An 18,394-nucleotide genomic window follows, 5' to 3' on the forward strand; every position below is an offset into this window, starting at 1 on the left:
GGAGTTTTGCCTCTGTGATTCCAAACACTCCGACATCATCACGGACGCATGTATGTCGTTGATTTATTTTTCATAATATTTATTTAAATAATTAACTACAGATTTGAGTCGGCAATTGCGTCGGTAATTATGGATTATTTTAAAAATTATTTTTACATTTAATTTTAATTAATTAATTTGGATTGAAGGGAACTCAAAAAAAAAATATATATATACAACATATGAATTATAATAAAACCCATAATTTGAATCTACAATATTCAAACAAAGTTATAAGGATAACCCATTTTCTAAGACAACAAATTACCCAACAAAATATATTCCATTACCAAATCAAAAATTTACATATGAAGAGCTAAAATAGAGTTCTTGTAAATGTCATAAGGACAACCCATTTTCTAATCCTGGTTCAAACTTTTTGTGCACAATAATATAACTTACATATTACATTACTTTGCAGCTCTGGAACAAACGAATTGGACGATGCATTTTGAGTAGCAGCCTGATAGTTTTGAGCTGTAGCTCCAAGCTGACTGACCTGCATATATGAAAATAAAATTGAGTCTGATATTTTCTAGCACATTACCTAATGATGAAAGGTGCTTTCAATGTCCATGAACATACTATCAACTTCATTATCTTTTACTATGAGATATATGGGTCATTGGTTCAAACCCCGTCAGTTGTAAAAAAAATAAAATAAATAAACACACATCATGACCAAAAGTTCTTTAGAATTTAGTTCTCATTGATAAAAAAAAACAAAGATGTGAAATTCAATCTATATAATGCAGACAATTACAAAATGAAGTAAGAACACTAACTTCCTAGTAGAATCAGCAAATGCGACCATGCCCATCACATATACCAAACACTCCAAACTGCAAGATGAGTAATTAGGTTGTTTAGCTTTTTTGAAATTTATTGCATCTCCATTTTCATGTATTTCCATTAATATATAACATCAGTTAAAAGAAAATTTACAAATTTAAACCTGTCGATTCCATGGTGATAATAGAACACATATTCCATTGCAAGCTTTTTTCCTCCTACAATGCAGAGAAATATAGTTTTTATATTCATCCCAATAAAAGAAAATTGTTCAGTCCAATTTACACTTTACCGCTTTTAGACAATTTTCATCTGTTATTATGGAGTTTTTCTGCTTCAGCTAAGCCTTCTCAACTTAGGACTTCTGCAAGCAGATGAGCTTATATCAAGTAATTGACAAACAATAATTAAACATTAGCTGAACTAAAATTATGCCATCAGCAATTAATAATTGTGGAGTCTCAGCGCTATCCCAATATCATCAATAAGTCGGCATATATGTCAAATTTGATTAAAAATGAACGGAGCATTTAGAAAATGAAGCGAAATCAAAATATAGATTATCAAAACAAGAAAAACTATGCTGACTAGATTATCCAAAATCAGAATATATCACGCATGCTAGTTATGGTTATATATTTTCTATGTTTTTTTAGTGCTAAGTAGTCATATAATGTGTAAAAATGACATGCCAAAGTATAAAACATGTGCAAAAAGCTCCTCCTAGCAGGAGAGGAAACAAACTTGAGGCTATCCTTAAAGTTCAATTACCTAGTCCACCCTCGACCTGTTTCCCGAAGCATTGGAAATCCAGACCGGCTCAGAGAATCACAGGCGCCTGCGTTGCAGCGCCCTTCGTTTCGCCAACAAAGAAGTCATCCTTGACGATTTCTCATTCCTTTCTTGGATCTGAGGCCGATACCAAGATGTTGGGGAGAGATTCCATCAGGTCATGTTATTTGTTAACAAAACTACCTCCACAAGTCCCAAAACAAAACCAAATTGTATAAAGGCTACCCAAATGCATTAAAACAACAAAAAATGGACCAAACAACCCTATAGTGTAATTAATTAACACTTCCCGTATGACTCAATATTGAAAAGTAACAATGTTCAGTCTTCAAATTGCACCTAAATTATGCTAGATCTTAAAAGGTGCTTAAGATGCTTAAACAATCTGTTTAGAACTAAATTATGTTTTTATTTGTACATGACATAAGTCTGGCATCATTGAGGGGTTCTGACAGTTGAAATCCAAAATTTGATTCGTTCTAGCATAACCTTGAAAAATATAATGTATGATTTAGAGGTGAAGCAATTAATTGAGCTCTTAAACACAGCAAACATGGAGTTAGCATACAAATTTGGCAATTATATCAGATAATCCCACAAGAATGAATACCATTTATTTGCTATTAACTCTATTCAACAGCAGTTGAACCCTCAACAATAAACATTCATAAATAGATATCAAATAACAATCAATACCAACAACAATGATTACTCTGTGAATTAAGTCATTTATTTAAGCAAATACGGCAGCCAACCCAAACAAAGGAAGAGATTAACAGAATAAGGTTAAAGATTATCTGAACAGAGGAAAGCAGACCAGCGCAGAGCAACTTCGAAGGAGCAAATAGAAGCAGTGAAAGAGTATATTAACTGAAAATACAGGAAAGCACATAAATTGGGGAAAAATAGCCATAAACGGATATATGATGAACCCTAAACCCTATTATACGTATCCATCTCCGCCATTGCAGCAGTCCAAAAGAGAGAAAGGTAAAACGTACCTGGAGAGAATAGATCATGGAGATAAGATGGTGCAGAGGTGACCTAACAGTCTGAAACCATGAGGTAAGGCAGGGAAGAGGCGCCGATGATGATGGCAAGGAGGAGATTTGGGTGTGGGGCGTTCTCCTGCTATAACGAGGTATGAGGTTAGGGTTTAGAAGAAAGTAATAAAATACTATATATATAGTCCAAAGTTTTCTTTTATTTTTTTATTCTGTTAAAATTATAATTTTTTTTTATTTTTTCTTTTTAGTCTCCTACACTTAAATTTGTCGGTGAATAACTCCACTTGTTGGTGTCATCACCGACAATACAAATCACCTACAAAACGGGTTGGTAATTGGGGTACGAAAATTGTCACTCAGATGGTATAGGTCTTAAATTTGTCGGTGAATAACTCCACTTGTAGTGCATATTGGTATTCGCGGTGACAGTTTTTATAATAATTTCTGTCGTAGTAACTTGTATCAGATGGCATAGGTCTTAATCAATCATGTCAAGAGATTTATTTTAGATAACAGATTCTTTTAATTTAATGTCTTTTTATTGTTGTTTAGATGATATTTTTTTAAACGTAAAAGTCACTCATTGCCTTCTTCTTCGAATGATTCTGGAAATGAACAATAATTATCAAATGAACAAGAATTTCTGTATATCAATGATTTTAATTTTATTGGAGACTAATGCTCATAATCTGTTTACATTTGAACTACACAAATAACTGAATGAATGTAGAGTAAAAAAAAAGCAATTAATGTACATATCCAAATCTGTATATATAGTCAGAGGCATGGTGGTGTTGATTGGAAAGCCAAATCCAACTTGAACTGAAGCATATCTAAATCATCATCTCCTAGAATCCCCAAAGTCTTGATATCTGCAAAACCAATTGATGATGCTCATTAATTACATACTGTATACAGATAGACCTAATTAATTTCCTTTTACCCTTTCTCCATTCTGAGACCCTTCACTTACCCACCCACATTATAAATAGGAAGCGTTTACCAATTCTCAATAGTCACCCAGGGTAACCTAACACTATACTTACAGTTTGTTATTTCGAGCATGGATAGACTTGTAAGGAACCTCTATCGTAATGTTGAGTTTCACATTGACCAACTCCGATATGAGGCACCCAGGTGGCTTGTCAATATATATGGTCCTGACCGGCGGCAATGGACTGCCGTGATGAATGGCCCTCCAAACACCCCTTATGAAGGAGGTGTATTCATAGTCGACATGGAATTCCCTGTCGATTTCCCCTCCACACCTCCGGTTGTAAGAACATGCATAAACTTGTTAACACACATAAATCAGTTCATATCTTTGTAAATACACTCATGATATTACTATTGTTCGCAGGTCATATTCAGGACCAAAATTTACCATCCTAATATCGGTCCCTTGGGGCATGTTTCTATGCCCCAGCTACTTGATCGCCTTGCCCATAGTATTGCCACGGTAAGATATAAATCTATGTATTTTTTACCCGTAAATTTATCTATTCATGTTTAGGGTCTAGTTTATCTACTCATGTTTGGGGTCTAATTTAATTTATCTATGCATTTTATAGCTGCTGTGGAATATTTATGGACTGCTGGTAGAGCCCTTAATTGATGGGCCATTTCCTGGCCGAGAGCGAATTGCTGAACGATACATCAGCAACAGGGCAGGTTATGTAGCAACTGCCAGGAGATGGACTGAAGAGCATGCAGTGGATATATGATGTGCAAATAGCAAGCAAGCGGAGCATTATGATGTGATGTGTGAATAGTGTACAAAGGGGGGCGTGATGTGCGAATAACAAGGAAATTTGGATGATGGGCAACCATTGAGTTAGATGGTGTGGACTACTGGATGGACATAGAGCCAATCTTGAAGAACAGAATGATTACTGATTACAAATGTACTTGGTAATCAATCTGATCTTCAATGTTGGATCCATGCCCCTCCAGTATTCGACGCCATTTAACTCTAATGGTTCCCCATCATCCTGATATCCTTGTTTACCATCTGCACATTCTTGAAGAAATGAGATTTGGATGCCAAAGAAACACTGAGCTGGATGGTGTGGACTATTGTATGGGCATAGAGCCATTCTTGAAGAACAAAATGATTACTGATTACAAATGTACTTGGTAATCAATCTGATCTTCAATGTTGGCTACATGTCCCTCCAGTACTCCACTCCATCCATCCAGCTCCAGTGTTTCTTTAGCATCAAAATCTCCTTTCTATTCGCGCATCACGCCCCCTGTACGATATTCGCACGTCACATCATAATGCCCCCTTGCACGCTATCCTTTTTTGATAGGCAATACAAAGTAGACAACTTATTCAAGTAGACATATATATGTATATTCAAGTGGATCATAACATGCTATAACAAAGTAGTCAACTTATTCGTTTATGTCTATTAAATTGAATCAGTTCTACTTCCTAACACATAACATGCTAAATTGATATGAAACATATGTCTATTCCTGAATTAGTTACTTCATAAACAGAACATAAAACAAGCCAACATGCTTCATACATAGACACATAACACATAACATGCTAAATTGACATGAAACATATGTCTCATCAGCATAACTCATGTTAAAATAGAAAAGAATCAGCCAAGTTCATCATTTTCAGCTTTAAGAGTATGCATGATTAGCTACCTTCCTAAACATAATATCAAGTTCATAACTTATGCTGATAGCATCGAAAACCCATCAACATCCTGAATGGTTTCAATCAGATAACAAGCCAAGTGGAAGGTATATTATAAACTTATCTCATCACCATCCTGAATGGTTTCATAACATTTTCAGCTTTAAGAGTATGTCTAACATGTTATAACAAATAGACAACTTATTTGTGCATGTCTAAAACTTGTTCTCATAGCATCATAAAGCCACCACTATGTACCTGCCACTTGGATTGTACAGTTCATGATGAAGTTATCATGGTGATGAAGTGTATGATACTATCACCACAAGCTTAGTCATAAACTTGTGTTGTTAGAATCATACAACTTTATCACCATGTTAAACACTTTTCCATAAGCATAACAAGCCAAGTGACATAATACATAGTAATGGAGATTTAGGAACATGCCTAACATGCTATAACAAGTAGACAACTTATTCAAGCAGACATGTATATTCAAGTGAACATAATATAACAAGCATACAACTTATTCCTTACTTATCATCATAGGTCATGTTCAAATAAAAAAGAGAATGGTGATATCTTATCATTTGCAAACCATATCAGTACATGCAATTAGCCTAAATTTACCCTTTAATACATGCTTCATACATGCTCAATGACCCTTTTACAATGTTCCTCTAATACTTGATGCGTGATTAATAAGCTACATGCCCAAATGAACAATCGTACACATACTCATACAGAACCTCAAACATAAACATCAACAGAACATCAAACATAAATATGTTTCATACACATACACATACACATACACATACTCAATCACTTCTATCAGTATAACTCATAGGTGTAAGAGTATTGCCAATCACAATGAACATTCAAAGCTTTAGAGTATGCCTAATCAGTTATATCTAACCAATCAGTTCATACCAATCATTTCATCATCACCCACAACATCATACATATATGTAATCGTTCAGTTCAAACCCACATAACAATATATATATATGTATACTCAAAATCATGCTAGTTTCCTAAATCAATGAGTTTTATGTTCATATACATACACATACTCATTCAGATAACAATCCAAGTGGAAGATATATTGCAAACCTATCTCAGCAGCACCACCCACAACAACATCATACATGCAACCAATTAGTTCAAACCAACATAACAACAATCTATACTCAATAAGTTAAAGAAATCTTCTCATATGCTAAACGCAAGAACTGATTGACAATCTCTTCAGTCAGCCTTCGCATGTAGCATTCTTACTATCCCTGCAAATATTATGTTCAAATAAAAAGAAATCAGAACATCTTCAGCAACCGGCACTGTATTGCCCTAGGTTAAAAAAGATAATGACCCAAGAATTTCAGCGGTGAATCTAACAATGAACACAATAAAATCAATATCTAAGCGAGAGATCTAACCCTTTAAATCATAGCTCCGAAAATCAATAGATCCTTATTCCAGCTGCTGAAATCGACATACACAAAAGTAAATCGGATGAGGAAAAGAGAGAGTAAGGAACAATGAAAATCAATAGATACTTACCAGTACCGTGTTTATAGCTCACCCAGTGATTGCATATTCAAATTAGCCATGGAGATAGAGAGGGATGAGAGGGATGAAGCTCTTGCGTAACCTAAACTGGGGTTTGGGATTAGAGAGAGGGTTTATATATCAGCTGAAATTTCAGTCAAACAAGAGCGCCTAAAATTTAGGGATTGGCCGCGTAAGTGAAATTTCATTTGCTGCTTTTTTGTTTTCGGCAAACAATGACATTCATTTATTAGAAGTGTCATCTGTTGAGTAAGTGAAATTTAATGAAAACGCGCGTTTTCTTTGGATGACAGGATTATGTAATCGTAATGTCATCTGAGAATCGAGCGCATTTTTTATTTCGCTTTCAGATGACATATAGTTAAATAATTGTCACGAAAAATATTCAGACGACACGAAAACAAATGTCTGTCATGTATCTTGTGTCATGTGAAAGGGAAAATGGCATAGTGAGAGGTCTAGGAACAAACCTCAGGCCCAAAGAGTTCCACTTTTTGATTTCAGATCGCTTAGGTTTCTTGGCAGAAGAAGAAGGTCTGGTGATGCTCGAACTGCCTTCACTAGCTGGTACCATGGTCACGTCGAACATAAACCCATAGCCTGAAGAAATTGATAGAGAGGAGAGATGGAAGACGAATGAGGTTTACGATATTTTTAGGTTTTCTCAGAGAGACAATGAAGAATGAAAGAGGAGAGAACAACCTAAAGAGAGAAAAGAGAAAAGGGGTAAAATCGTATATTTGGAGTTTTGGGCGCGCATTCAATTTTTTATACTTTTTGCTCCGCCCGCGAAAGTTAGAAAATTTTAGATTTTTGTTTAGTCGCAACAATGACATTTCAATTTAATAAGTGTCATCTGATGGTTAAGTGTCAAAATCGCGTTTCTTTGCGATGACAGAAGACTATAATCGTACCGTCATATGAGAATCGAGCGCGTTTTTAATTAAGCCTTCAGATGACAGAATTTTAAAATACTGTCGCGAAAAAATATCAAACGACACGAAAACAAATGTCTGTCATGTATCTTGTATCATGTGAAAGGGAAAATGACATAGTGAAGGCCAAGAAATAAGATCACTACCCAAACACACTGCGTATTCGGTTGTAGACTTTCTATCATCTCGATCAATGCCCCAATCTCTATTTGAAAAGTAATGCAATTGTCTAATCTCCCCCCCCCCCCCCCTAACCAAAGACAGTCCATACAACATAGTGCTCTATAAATATCACATAAAATTCAATTTACTTCATCCCAATGCGCATTAATCAGTGGGTGCATAAATTAAGATACTTGGTTCATAACCTATGAAGCACCAACTCGGATGCGGACACGGCAAACAGCATTTTTAGAAAATATGAGACACGAGTGCGGTGGAAATTAATGCGTTGCCCTCATTAGATAAAGGCATGTAATTACATATGACTCTTAGATAAAGTATTACCAATTTCAAGAGTTTCAAGGTCTTTAAGTTCTTATTCGGATTGAATCGCAAGACTTGAAATTCTTAACCAATCTTGACAACAAATTATAACTTCAACAATAGTGTGAGTTAAAGAGCTCCTACATTTATCTAAAGTTCTATAACTTGTGATAAATGTTGATTCAGAAGACACAGTTGAGCATTGACTTGCTAAAACATCCTTTGCAACTTTAGACACAAAATGGTATCTTATAGAGTTAATCTTCCCCATGCTAAAGGATCAAAATCAACTACATACTGTTTCAGTAAGGCTTAATAGGCACCCAACCCCCTAAACTTGTAACTTTTTTCACCTGGCCTCCTCAACTTAGGGGCCAACCTCTCAACCCCCTCAACTCTCCAAAAACATCACATACAGCCCCTTACACCCCTATGTTCGGTCAAATATTGACCCGTGTAGAAAACGTGCTTGACTGTTAACCACACCAATGTCACGTGTCACTTTTTTATTAAAATTTTTCATTCTGGCATAAGAATTCTGATCGAAATCCATCTCTGGTAGTTGCTCGCCGAGCACAAATGGGCTTGCTCGCTGAGCAGGGGTCTCAATGGAAAAATTTAATTAAAAAATGACACGTGGCATTGGTGTGGTCAACAGTCAAGCGCGTTTTCTATACGGGTCAATATTTTGACCAAACATAGGGGTTGTATGTGATGTTTTTGGAGAGTTGAGGGGGTTGAGAGGTTGTCCCCTAAGTTTAGGAGGCCAGGTGAAAAAAAGTTACAAGTTTAGGGAGTTGGATGCCTATTAAACCGTTCCGGTAACTCCTATAAATACTTCTCCAAATCCTCTTCATTTGTTGCATTTTCATTTTAAACTTGCAAAAAGTAGTCATCTGTATCATCATCCCCTCCACCATTTCCATGGCACTAATTTGAAGATTGTTCACCAAAAAAATTTATTTGGAGATTCATTTGACGATTTGTGTTCATCTACCAAGTCTTTGATAATCCTTGTGAATTTTCCAATTCATTTGCATCATCCTCACCATAAAAATCAATGTATTTAGCCCTTACACATTTCATCTCATGTCTTGGATCCAGGGGCGGAACCAAGGGGGTTAGGGGGCTCGAGCCCCGGCAGACGACCGGAGAATTGAGAAATTTTATTTTTTGAATAACGGTGTCTGGTAATATTTTAGAGAGAATTATATATTGACTCTATGTAGTATTATTTCAATGTTTAAAGGTAGATGAGATGGTTAAAGATGCTTATTTCTATTTTAGAAGTCCTATGTCGACTTCCTTCAACCTCATTTTTTCAAAAAAGTTTTTATTTATTTTTATTTTATTTTTCAATAATTATAAAAACATGTTACCATTATTAATTAATTTAAATGGACTCTTTATTTTTATTTTGATAACACTTTTGAATTGATTAAAAAAAATAACACTTTTGAATTCATTTTTATTATGTCTTTACCATTAAAAAAATAGACATATTTAATATTCATTTTTATTATATTAAAAAAAGTAAACATGTTTAATTTTCTATTAGTTTAATGCTAGTTTCTAAAAAAATGATAACATTTTTACAGTTTTAATACGTTGGAGGCTAAAATAATTTTCCCGAGCCCTCATGGGCTGGACTTTGAAAATTTACCGTCAACCGCACAGTTAATTTCGATTTTTTTTTACGTTTTGAAATTTTTTTACTGATATATTTAAGCCCCAGATCATCCGGGATCCTGGTTCCGCCATTGCTTGGATCTAAAACCAGTGCTATGAAGAGAATCACATTTATCCCCAAATTGCTATTGATGTTGATGATGCGGGTTTTGGCGGCTTACAAGTAGACTCCAACATTTCTTATCAAACCATCACTAATGGTAATTGTTTTTTCTAGGAGACATGTTTCCCTTCATTGAAAAAGAAATATGCATTAGTAAAAATTAATTATTTATAATGTTGATAAATAAAAGAGGAATTCTTATTTTAAAAGATATATAAATCTAAAATTACAAAGCTACAACAGAAAATACTAAGTGTTTTGATCTTTTTTATCACAACTTCAATAATAAGTGTTTTGATCTTTTTTATCACAACTTCAATATTATTTCCATGTACAAGTTTTGTTATTTTTTTATTTCCATTGTTTAAGAATTTTTGCCTGGTTTATTGTTTTCCATAAAAATATTTGAAATTGGAATTTTATGTATTGATAATTAAAATTATGGGAATCCTTGTAATTAGAAAAGAGTATTCTTAGTTGTTAAAGGAGTATTTTACTTTAAAAATAGGTTTGTATTTTACATTATTATTATCAAGAAAAATCAACGAAAAATATTGAAAAATATTTCATGTAAAATTTATAATTTTTTTTATTAGAAGATGGAGGCAGGTGGAGGAGAATCCCATCGCCTGGTCCAGAACAAAAAAAATTGTTCATACAATATTCAAAACCATACCAGTTGCTGATTGTCTTACCCGTTATGGTGTCACTACTACTACTCTGCAATTGTGGGACTCAGCTCCGTCATTTTGCAAGCATGAAATTTCTAATGATTGTAATGATGTTATTCAGTTTTGGTTTCGTTAGCTTTTATTTTGCTTTATTACCTTCGCGAAAAATATGAGTCGCCACTAACTGCAACCCAGAGCATAATGATTTGCATTTCTTCCATCTAGGCCTTAAATGCCAGGAAGCTTATTGTACATAAAGAGGTTAACGACATACATACAATCGACTTCCAACCATAGTTTGAACCACCCACGATCCCAAGCATGCTCAATTGCAAACATAGTTCCTATAAGTTCTGCCTCATATGCAAAAGCAGATGAAATGGAAAAAGAAAATGAGCGAACTGGTATACTTCTACTATTGCAGTAAATACCTCCAGCTCCTGCGAGTTCAGGGGTGCCAAAAGATGAACTATCAGTGTTTATTTTTAGCCAAGGTGTTGGAGGGCGTTTCCAATGAACCTCTAAGATAGTTGGAGCTGAAGCATGCTTGCGATCAATGAGGAGCTCTCTAGAAACATGAATATCATTTGTGCGTATATTTCATCCAAAAAAACTTGAAATTGCATGCTAAAGAATCGAAGCAAAAACACATGTGACAAACACGTGATCCAATGTTTCAAAGGCAGCAAAGTAAATACTACATCTCAAAACCACTTGAATACCACGAAATATAAGACGATCCTGAGTTGGGAGACCGCAATGAAGAAGCCTCCATATCATAGTGGATCGAGATGGAGGAATATATGTCGTACAAATAAAACTAGATCATATGACTGAAATCTGCTGTTATCTCAAGGAAGAATAACAATTTTTAACCGAAAATATGACATCCTGAGTAGACTTTCAAAAAGGAATATCAGTACTTTCCTGATGTTCCCTTTTCATCTCAAAGTAAAAAATAAGTTAATTTCGAATTTTGAAATCAATTTTAAATTAATGAATTAATTTACGTCAAAAGTGAAAATTGTCATAATCAAAATTCAAACTCAAGTTTTTCGGATCATATTATATTTTTAAAGAGATTATACATGATGTTATATTTATTTATTTATTACTAATAGAATTATATAATTTAAAAATTAACTATAATATAAATAATATATATATACTTATTTATATTTTATTAGCTTTTGCCCTCTGAACTTGTCTGAAAAGTTTGATTGGTCCTCTAAACTTTTAAAGTGTCTCAATAGCCCTCTCAACTTACATAAAATATTAAATTAGCCCCCTCAACTTGCGTAAAATATAATCAACAAAAAAGTAAGTGAAATATGGAAGAGTTATTACATGCATCTTAAAAAAAGTAAAACGACCAAGATCGGGGTATGTGGTTCTAATATTAGAGAAGACAAGTTTTATAGTTGAGCAAGTAATAACTTCATTTTTAATCTATTTTTTAATTATGTAATAACATTCTAAGATGCGCGGAATACATCTTCAATATTTAACTTACTTTTTTGGCTTAATAGGCACCCAGCCCCCTAAACTTGTAACTTTTTTTCACCTAGCCCCTTCAACTTAGGGGAAAACCTCTCAACCCCCTCAACTCTCCAAAAACATCACATACAACCCCTTACACCCCCTATGTTCGGTCAAAATATTGACCCGTGTAGAAAACGTGCTTGACTGTTGACCACACCAATGTCACGTGTCACTTTTTTATTAAAATTTTCCATTATGGCATAAGAATTCTGATCGAAATCCATCTCTGGTAGTTGCTCGTCGAGCACAAATGAGCTTGCTCGCCGAGCAGGGGTCTCAATGGAAAAATTTAATAAAAAAAATGACACATGGCATTGGTGTGGTCAACAGTCAAGCGCGTTTTCTACACGGGTCAATATTTTGACCGAACATAGAGGTGTAAGGGGCTGTATGTGATGTTTTTGGAGAGTTGAGGGGGTTGAGAGGTTGTCCCATAAGTTGAGGGGGCCAGATGAAAAAAAGTTACAAGTTTAGGGGATTGGGTGCCTATTAAGTCTACTTTTTTACAATCGAATAATCAATTGATTACATTTTATGCAAGTTCAGGGGGCTAACATTTTATGCAAGTTGAGGAGGCTATCGAGACACTTAGAAAATTTATAGGACCAATCAAACTTTTTAAACAAGTTCAGGGAACAAATGAATAAAATTCAAGTTAATTGGTTAGGTTCATAGTTTAATTCAGTTCTGAATAAAATTCCATTCGGATTTTTAAAATAAGTTACCAGTTCAGTTCTTAAAAAAATTTGACGGTTAATTGAACTAGTGCTTAGTAAGTAGGTACCAAAATATTTTGCCCTTGCATGGTCTGTTCCCTTCCGACGGCTGGTTTTCGGCTGTGTGGTTCTCTGCTTCCTTACGGCGGCTGGTTTTACGGATGTGAGGTAGGTTTCTCTGCCCTAGTGGTCTTTATTTTACTCTATTCTCTTCTTTTCTTGCTTGCTATTGTTTCTTCCAGCTCTTGTGATTCTTGTTGCGATGTGTACGCAATTGGAAAGTATGATGGATAAGATTAAGTTAGTCGATCCAGAGGAGGATATTCTAGATTTGGGGGCGGAAACGAACAGGGATGGAAAAATGGTGCGACGACCTACGGTAATTGGGAGAGTCATCTCCTGCAAACCGATGAATCTGCACGACATGACCCAGGCATTTGTTGTGGGATGGCGTGTTCGGAATTTCGAACTGAAGGAGATAGCGCATAATTTGTTGCAATGCGAGTTCGATTCTAAGAGGGATAAGCTGCGAGTTATACGGGAGGGTCCTTGGCATTTCGAATGTCAGCTTGTTATTTTGCAGGATATGACTGGGGATGAACAACCTATTGAGGTGGTGCTGAGTCATTGTGATTTCTGGATACATATAAGGGACCTTCCTTTCAATGAAAGAGATGAAACAATAATTAAAGCAGTGGCTGCTAGGGCTGGGTTGGTGTGTGAAGTGGAGATTGAGGGTATCGGGTCTTGGTGTAGCTATGTCCGTGCAAGGGTTCGGGTGGATATCTCCAAACCCATTATGCGAGGAGTGAAGGTCAGGAACAGCAAGGGGGTTACATGTTGGGTGTCGTTCAAATACGAACGCATTCCCAATTTTTGTTATTGGTGTGGAAAAATTGGGCATGTTCTTGATGAATGTGATGACATTCCAGAAGATTTCGATGAAGTTGAGTGGTTGTATGGTCAACACCTTAGGGCTACTCCTATAAGGTTCCGGTCTGCAAAGATGGATGTATCTTCATGCAGAGTGGTTGTTGAAAATCAAGGGGAGAAGCCCCAAGCGTGCAGAAAATTGAATATAGCAGGGGGCTCATTTAAAGAGGCTGAGAGTAGTGGGGGTGTGGAGGAACAGCCTATGGCTGCTATTGTTCTGATGAAAGGGGTGGGGAAGAAGGAAGGGGGACAGGGGAAAGAGGTGGATTCTGATGTTGTGAAAGTATTGAATAATGCTCTGGCAAAAGTGGGTGTGAAAGGAAAAGAAGGTATGATTTCTGAAATCAGCAGAGATGTTGTTCCTGGGACCTCTTCCTGGGACGGTGATTAAGCAGGTGGGGCCGATAAGGGGGTGTTCAACTCCTAAAAATAACTCAAGCATATCTCCTAGTTTTGGGAAAAGAGTTAGCTCATTAGTGGGACCGGCAGCCCCATTCTTGTCTCATTTATTGGGGATAATGTGCTAGTGAGATTCCAACTTTTCCCATGGGAAGCCAGAATAAATGTAAGGCCCCTATTAAGTCCAGATCTCAAGAGCAGAAAAGGAGAAGACTGAAGCAGAGAGCCAGGGAGGCAAATAACAATGAAGAAGGTTCAAATTCGAAGTCTTAGGGCTCGGGGGGTCGAGCGAAGAGGAAGATTGGAGAGGGGATTATATCCGATGGGGAGATGGAAGAAGTCCAGGATGGTGGATTGCTTAAGAAGGTTTATAATGGGTCCCAAATGGGGGCAAAGATATGTCCGACAGAGGTTGCTCAGCAGCCCCGCCAATCCCAATGAAAATCTTGAGCTGGAACGTTCAGGGTCTGGGCAACCCTCGAACGGTTCGTGCACTGGCTCAGTTGGTGGATAAAAAGGAAGCTGAGGGGTTGAGGCGTCGGTTTGGTGGCTATAATCTAATTGTGGTGGATGCAGTGGGTAGATCCGGGGGGGCTTATCCTATTATGGGAGAAAGGAATGAAGGTTGAGGTTCTGGGATTCTCTTATCATTGTATTCACTTTGGTATTGGGGATGGAAATGGTAAGTTACTTTGGAGAGGAAGTGGAATCTATGGATGGCCGGAAACTTTAAACAAATTTAAGACTTGGTGTCTGATACGGGACCTCTGTGAAAGGGAGGATCTCCCTTGGATCTGTTTTGGGGATTTTAATGAAACATTATTTTCCTTTGAGAAGTGTGGAGGTAGAGAATCGAATTTCAGATTACAAAATGCTTTTCGTACCTGCCTCAATGACTGTGATCTTTTTGACTTGGGGTATAAAGGGGCTGAATTCACGTGGTCAAATGGAAGACGTGGGGGGTGCGATTAGAGAGCGTTTGGGCCGGTTTGTTCGAACGATGGAGTGGGATATCATGTTCCCTGGGGCTTTTATCTCCCATTTAGCGAGGTTCAGTTTTGATCACATCCCGATCATTCTTGATATGTCTGGGACGCATCGTAACGGATGTAAACCATTCAGGTTTGAGTCATTCTGGGTTAAGGAGGCGGGCTGTCATCCTGTTATTGAGAATGCTTGGCGGGAAGGGAAGTGCAGGGGGCAGTGGTCTGTTAGGAGTGGTATTGATATCTGTACGGACAGATTAAAAGCTTAGAGCAAAGAGGCGGTGGGATGTGTAGGGCGGTAATTGAAAGAGCTATCGGAACGGCTTTCATCCCTGCAGAACCGTCGGGTTTTGAGTAGTAGCGAGGAAAATGAGATTGATAAGCTCTCCAAAGATATTGCACGCTTGCAGGAGAAAGATGAGGAAATGTGGCAGCAACGCTCTCGAGTTTTGTGGCTTAAAGATGGGGATAAAAACTCTAAGTTCTTCCATGGTAAAGCCAGTGCGAGGCGAAAAGTGAATTGTATTAAGAGGCTAAAAGATGAGTCGGCTGAAGTGGTGTGAATCAGAGGATGATATTCAAAATATAGTGATTAACTATTATAAAGATTTGTTCACCTCATCTGATCCTGTGTGCTCTCAGGAGCTTCTTGCGGCTATTGATCCTCGTATCTCCAGTGATGAAGCTGAGGCTTTAGCTTGTCCGTATACGAAGGAGGAAATACGGGTTGCTCTTGATCAGATGCATCCTCTCAAGGCTCCCGGTCCGGATGGTATGCCTATACTATTCTTCTCTTCCTACTGTGATATCGTCGGATCGGACGTTATGGAGCTGGTTCTATCTATTCTCCAAGGTAAGTGCTTCCCTGATGAGCTTAATCATACTTTTGTGACTCTGGTGCCTAAAGTTAATTCCCCTTGTTCTATGAAAGACTTGCGGTCGATTAGTTTATGTAATGTGGTATATAAATTGGTATCTAAAGTTGTGGCCAAATCGGATGAAAAATGTGCTGAATTCTGTTATTACTCAGACTCAATGTGCTTTTGTTCTGGGTCGTATGATCCATGATAATGCCCTTGTTGCTTTTGAGGTGTTCCATAGTATGAAAACCAAGTGTCAGGGAAGGAAAAAAGGGTTCTGTTCTTTAAAGCTGGACATGAGTAAGGCATATGACAGAATTGAATGGTCCTTTGTGGAGATTATTTTGAGGACAATGGGTTTTCCTGCGGTCTTTGCTAATCTTGTGATGAAATGTATTTCCTCGACTTCCTTTTCATTCCTTATAAATGGGGTGCCCAAAGGTTTTCTGAAACCAAGTTGTGGTCTCCGTCAGGGAGATCCAATCTCACCCTATTTGTTTCTTGTGTGTGTGGAAGCATTGTCAAGCTTGATTAGGAAGGCTGAGGTTGACAGGAAGTTACATGGTTTTGAGATTGCTGATAGGGGACCAATAATTTCTCATTTATTCTTCGCGGATTATTCTCTTCTATTTTTCAAGGCTTCCCAGGCTGAATGCTTAATGGTCAAGCAGATTTTGTCTGAATATGAGCGGGCATCGGGGCAATGCGTGAACTTCGACAAATCAGAAATTAGCTTCAGTTCCAAGCTTGGGGAGGAAATTAAAGCGGATATCAAAGGATTGCTTGGGGTTAAGGAGGTGGATGCGTTACCATGCTATCTTGGGCTCCCTACTTTGATCGGGAGATCGAAGAAGGCGGTTTTTGGTATTCTTCGAGATCGATTGCTCAAACGCATTGATGGTTGGAGTGAGAAATTTCTCTCGCGGGCCGGGAAAGAGGTGCTTATCAAGGCAGTAGCTCAAGCGGTTCCACAATATGTCATGAGTTGCTTCCTTATTCTGAAGACTATGTGCGACGAATTTCAAGCATTGATGGCGTCTTTCTGGTGGAGAAGTATGGGCGCCAAACGGGCTATTCATTGGCATAGGTGGGACCGGTTGTGTCCATCTAAGGAGCTAGAGGGGCTTGGCTTTCGCCACATCCAATCTTTTAATGAAGCCCTCCTAGCTAAACAAGTTAGAGGATTATTGATCGACCCTCATCATTATGCTCTAGAGTATATTCTTGTAAATATTTGAAAAATGATAATATTTTTGAGGTGGGTGGCAGTGCTAGGGACAACTATGTTTGGAGATGTATGCTCAGGGTGAGGAAGATAATTGTTGGTAGTGGTATGTGGAGGGTGGGTAATGGGTCAGACATTCGGAACATGGTGGATCACTGGGTCCCGATCTTCCCTGTTCGCGTCCGCTCTGTTCAAAATATGAACTCCCCTCTGATCGAGTATCTTGTCTTATTGATCCGTCTTTGGGTGAGTGGGATTTGGGAATTATTAATCACCTCTTTCATAAGGAGGTTGCGGAGAAAATTGCTAGAATCCCACGTAGTAGGGCAGGGGGTGCTGATAAGTTGTTTTGGATGGAGTCTCGTGTTGGAACCTATGAGGTGAAGGTCGGATATAGAGCGGCTCTTGATCTCAATGGTGTTTTGCATAATGCTTCGGGTTCTTCGGTGGGACCGAATCCCAATTGGAAGCAGTTGTAGAATCTGTTCTTACCCCCGAAGATCATTCACTTTCTCTGGTCTTTCTGTCATAACTCTCTACCTTGTCCGGCGAATTTAAAGGCGAGACATATTGCCGTGGATAGCTGTTGCTGCTTATGTGGTTTTCCGGATGGATCGTTGCTCCATATTGCTAAAGAATGCTTTGTCTCTAAGAAGAGATGGAAAGTGGCTGAATTTGCAGTGAAAGTATATCAGATTGAGGGAAGAAGCTGCATAGACTGGTTCGTGAATATTAAAAACATTCTCTCCCGGTATGAATTTTGAATTTTTTGTAGTTTCCTGTGGATGATCTGGTTTGATTTTAATAGAATGAAACATGGGTCTTAATCGTTGCCCGATTCGGTCTTCTTGTCTTCAGCGAAGGCGGCGATTGTAGGGATTGCGGTTGTGCGGAACGCTGGTGTGAAGTTATCGGGGCTGGGGGCTGTCTGGGCTCCTCCGCCGGCGGGTTGTATAAAGCTAAATTGCGACGCAGCGTTCCGTATGGAGGG

At 37.6% G+C, this 18,394-nt stretch overlaps 1 long non-coding RNA gene across 4 annotated transcripts; it reads right to left on the reverse strand.

Moving 5' to 3' along the window:
* Nucleotides 1-303: 303 nt before the first annotated feature.
* On the reverse strand, nucleotides 304-2,765 carry LOC136227078 (uncharacterized). Of its 4 annotated transcripts, none has more exons than XR_010687970.1 (6): nucleotides 2,625-2,765; nucleotides 1,603-1,740; nucleotides 1,124-1,195; nucleotides 995-1,049; nucleotides 825-881; nucleotides 304-538 (listed from the first exon to the last, which is right to left on the reverse strand). It is a non-coding gene; the product is annotated as an uncharacterized lncRNA (long non-coding RNA). The 4 variants fall into 4 exon arrangements; XR_010687969.1 differs by having other exon boundaries at nucleotides 1,603-1,806; XR_010687968.1 differs by having other exon boundaries at nucleotides 1,603-2,493.
* Between the last annotated feature and the right edge of the window lie 15,629 nt (nucleotides 2,766-18,394).

The sequence above is a fragment of the Euphorbia lathyris genome, chromosome 1 (genome assembly GCF_963576675.1).
Source record: "Euphorbia lathyris chromosome 1, ddEupLath1.1, whole genome shotgun sequence".
Classification (NCBI taxonomy): Eukaryota; Viridiplantae; Streptophyta; class Magnoliopsida; order Malpighiales; family Euphorbiaceae; genus Euphorbia; species Euphorbia lathyris.